General features: G+C 47.0%; 1 long non-coding RNA gene across 1 annotated transcript; it reads right to left on the bottom strand.

Annotated features, from left to right (window-relative positions):
• Positions 1–3,055: 3,055 nt before the first annotated feature.
• Positions 3,056–4,288, bottom strand: LOC134188388 (uncharacterized). Its single transcript, XR_009971324.1, has 4 exons — positions 4,211–4,288; positions 4,045–4,148; positions 3,960–3,994; positions 3,056–3,096 (listed from the first exon to the last, which is right to left on the bottom strand). It is a non-coding gene; the product is annotated as an uncharacterized LOC134188388 (long non-coding RNA).
• Positions 4,289–4,617: the final 329 nt, after the last annotated feature.

Below are 4,617 nucleotides of genomic sequence, written 5' to 3'. Positions count from 1 at the left end.
GTTTCAGACGCACAGTACGCACAAGTGTTGGTTGCAGTCCTGGATGAGTTGCCTCTGCTTCTAGTCCTGGATGCCCTTCCAGTGACACAAAAAGCCCACCTTTTGTCCGGGAAGCATACACCTAGAATCTACTCTAGACTAGTCATGGCTTCACGCGAGCAACAACAGTGGTCCACGTCAATCAATGCCTGACTTGACTAGACAAATTTTCTGTAGATCATTTACAAAACTTGCGCATGCACAATCGATGAACATTGCTAAAAAGAGCATACTGGCGATCGAAGTTGATTTTCTTGCCAGGGTACTTGAACGTACATTACACGCAATAGCTACAACGCAAAGTCTACCTCACTTGAGATTGGCTCCAGTGTGCATGTCCGTGCGTTGTGGACCCGTCCATCCCGCCATGCTCCCAAAAATCTCTAGTGAGAACCGTGTGTGTGTGTGTGTGTGTGTGTGTGTGTGTGTGTGTGTGTGTGTGTGTGGTGTGTGTGTGTGCGTGTGTGTGTGTGTGTGTGTGTGTGTGTGTGCGTGTGTAGTGTGCGTGTGTGTGTGTATGTGTGTGTGTGCGTGTGTGTGTGTGCGTGTGTGTGTGTGCGCGCGCGCGCGTGTGTAATGAGTGTGTGTAGTGCGCGTGTGTAGTGCGTGTGTATAGTGCGTGCACGCGTGCGTGTGTGTGTTTATACATTAAATGAATTCTCACTTTTTCATCTGTTCTGTCTGTATCCCTTTAATAGGTTGCAGGGCTGTGCTTGTTGTGTGTTGATCGTACAGGAACAACATATGCAGCAGATGCATGACTCTTTCCGGTAGATCGAGGGGTCCGAGTTGTCCATGCTCACTACGTGTACGTTATGGGCCCTCCAGTCCTGCAATGCCTTCTGCTCCAGTTTGTCCTGACACTCCAGCAGCTCTCACATCTCTCTGTGCTCCACATTCTCTATGATCTCCACACTTTTCGTCACATCCGGTTGGTCCGATCAGTTCTACTGGACCTGGAGTTCTATGTTGTCCACATTCAACCTTGGGACACACACACACACACACACACACACACACACACACACACACACACACACACACACACACACACACACACACGCACACACACACGTTCTTGTTACTCGCCTCATGTCATCCAAGCTGGGTGATTTACGTGCAGTGAGATTCATCAACACCCCACTGTCAGCTAGTCGGATCACTCAGTCCAGAGTACACAGCTCCTTTAAGAATGGACAGGAGAGTACCAAGTAAAAGAACAGAGATGGACATCTACAGTTTGGGAGTGACCCTGATGGAGCTGTTCACTGGTCAAACACCAGCCAGTCATCCTCCAGTCGTCACAGAGATCGCCAAGTGCATCTAAGAGCAAAGGGAAGTTCGCTTGACGTGTATGAAGATGTTGCATTCACAACCTAGTCAACGTCTGACTGTGTCTCAACTGCTCCCAGAAATGACAAACATCAGTGAGACGGTTGAGTACAGTGATGGTGCTCTTCGTGTTACCGATGGTCGTGCTGGTGCCCGTCGTGTTGCAGATCTTCGTGTTGCTGTAGGTGCTGTTGTGGTGTGGATGATGTAGTTGGCTCTCGTACTTGTCGATTGGTGTGGGTGTATGGTGGTGGTGCTGCTTGCAGGCTGTTGTTGAATTGCTCGTGCCAATCCCGGTGCATGGACCGATGCAGTTCCTTTGTCTGTGCTGTTGTTGGGGGTTTGCTGTTGGGGCTGCCAGAACACTTCTGCCGCTACTGCTAAAAAACTTGCTGCTGCTGCTGTTAATAGAGTTGCTGCTGATGTTGCTGTTGGAAGTGGGAAAGGTGCTGTTGGTGAGGAGCATGGGTGGGTGGGAGTACAAGTAGTGTTGCCGATGTTACTGTTCCTGAGGAAAGTTATGCAAGTGCCATTGCTGAATAGGGTTGTGTAAATGCCAAAGTTGTTGCTGGGGATGCCCGAGTGTTGATGGCTGCAGTACTAGAAGAAGAAAGAAAATGTATTAACATAGGTTGTAACATGTGAGGACGTTGTAATTAAACATACAGTACCATTAGGATGCCACTTTGGGTGCCACATCCTATTTCTTCGATCTTTGTCACACTTCAGTGGAAGGCTGTCGACCTAATGATAGGAATGGACATTGCAATGTCTATTTGTATCTGTAGGTTTGGGTATTGATGATGTAATCAACTACAGACATGGGAAATGTCTAAATGGTGGCAAGGAGCACCACCACAATTGTTCAAGTGACAATCTGAACTGTTTATTGATGGCTGAATTCTCATAGCACAGCTGACAAACAAAGAGAGGTGGAGACATATGATAACATCACGTTCATCTATTGGTTGGTAATGAAACCACTTCTCGTCTATTGGTCGGAATAGCATCATTTGCATCTGTAATAATCAAGTATAAATACCATTAGTCACACATCAGACCACTACTATACCCTTAGCCCAGATATCCGGGGCTGGGGTAATTACCTATTATTAGCTGGTGGAAACTATGCTTTGGAAGATTACTGCCACTTCCACAGTGTGCTTACAGTTATGTGTAGTTGAACATGTACGACTATGCTCAATGCCGTGCTTGTGTGTGTGTGTGTGTGTGTGTGTGTGTGTGTGTGTGTGTGTGTGTGTGTGTGCACGAGTGCGTGTGAAAGCACTCATCGCACCTTTGTAACTGCATTTATATATTGAATGAATTCTCACTTTTTCATCTGTTCTGTCTGTATCCCATAATAAGTTGCAGGGCCGTGTTTGTTGTGTGTTGATCGTACAGGAACAACATATGCAGCAGATGCATGACTCTTTCCAGTAGACCGAGGGGTCCGAGTTGTCCATGCTCACCACGTGTACCTTATGTGTCCTCCAGTACTGCAATGCCTTCTGCTCCAGTTTGTCCTGACACTCCTGCTGCTCTCCCATCTCACTGTGCTCCACATTCTCTATAATCTCCACGACTTTCGTCACATCCGGTTGGTCTAATGGGTTCCGCTGGACCTGGAATTCTATGTGGTCCACGTTCATATGGGGAACCGTTGTCTCCTGCCAGTCCATCTGCACTAGCAGCACCACATTCTTCAAATTAGCCGGGTAATCCCTGTGAAAAGAGTGTGTTGAAACAGAGTCATCAGACGTGCAATGTGGATGCAAAATACAAGCAACAGACAATACAAACAACCAGGCAGGAAAACCTACAGTAAAAATTCTCCTCTACTGACTAGCTATTGTACATACAAGACAACATTCCTGAGGGACAGAATCCTAAGTAGACAGTTCCTCAACCTTCCAATGAACGAAGGACACTACAACTTACCACAAATGCAATAAAACAAATTGCAGGTCAACATCTCACTACAATAACTTGTTTGGAACTTCCATTTTCATACTCCACGTGCTCGCTTTCTATTCCCTCGGCAACTTCAATGAGAACGTCTTCACCATGCATGATAATGTCATCCATGTCTTCAGATTTCATCTCGCCATAGTCCTCGTCAATAAGTAAGTTTGATTCTCTAATTTCAGACTCTGGACTTTCGCATCTCAATTCATAATGTAAGCCAGTCAATTGGGACGCATTTGTCTTGTTCTCTCTTGACTCTTTCTCTATTCTCTGTTGGCTCACTGCTGGATCTTAACCGTCTTGTGTTGACATTGTCACTAGACAATGATGACACTTTACCTCCATCTTCTTCCACGAGAATTACTTCTAAAGGATTGTCTTCTTGATCTACTACTTCTTCATTCTTGGCATGAACGGCTTGCTCTTTGTCAGCTGCAGCTTGACGTCTTGTTTGTGTTTCCTACTTGCAACAGACATCCTGTTGCTATCAACTCTCATTACATGTAATCTACCCAAACAGCAAAATGCTTTTGCCATCCTATTCCTCACGTTCCTAGACTACCTATCCCACTATCTGCTGCCTGTTCCCCATCTCCACTCGCAATATGAGCATACTGTACCTTCTCTGTCTTTCCACTGTCTCCGCCCGCGTCTTCTAAACAGCAAAATCAACATAAGGGCGTCCCCAAATTTCCAGATAAGTACTCTGATTTTTGCTTCTCGTTCTCGGCGTAGTTTTTCCACCTTTCGGACTTCCTAACGCCTGATATCGCTCTCCTTCAACTCGATTTCCCCTCTACAGCCAGTGCCTTGACGAGAAGTTGCAAAATGAGTGCAGAACGACGCACACCCGTCGGCGTGAGAGACAAACCTTGACAAAATGCACAACAAGAACAGCCTTGTTGCCGCTTTTGTCGAGACCGCCTAGCTCTTTGGGTAGGTCGGCCACACGCACGTCAGCGACTGCGCGTGACACGCATGCGTAAACTTTTTACTGCAACCACTGCAACAAAGCGGTCGACTATCAACTGAAAAGTGAGTTTTAGTCTGGAACTCTCTCGCCTGTGTTAAATACGTGAGTATCGTCTCGTGCATTACAACTAAACAATGCCTATGCTCGCTCGCGTTCGCGCCACAGATTGGGCGTGACTTGTTGGGTCGGGGCGGTGCTTCGTGTAGACGCACGCAAAGCGGCCGAACAGATGAACGGATCGGCGCGCGACGCTGCCAGACGAGTGCGATGTCGACTGGGCAGCACATGCGCTAATCTCACCTGAC

The sequence above is a fragment of the Corticium candelabrum genome, chromosome 12 (assembly GCF_963422355.1).
Source record: "Corticium candelabrum chromosome 12, ooCorCand1.1, whole genome shotgun sequence".
Classification (NCBI taxonomy): domain Eukaryota; kingdom Metazoa; phylum Porifera; class Homoscleromorpha; order Homosclerophorida; family Plakinidae; genus Corticium; species Corticium candelabrum.
The sequence above is the reverse complement of the archived record's forward strand: the minus strand, read 5'-3'. Positions and strand labels throughout refer to the sequence as shown.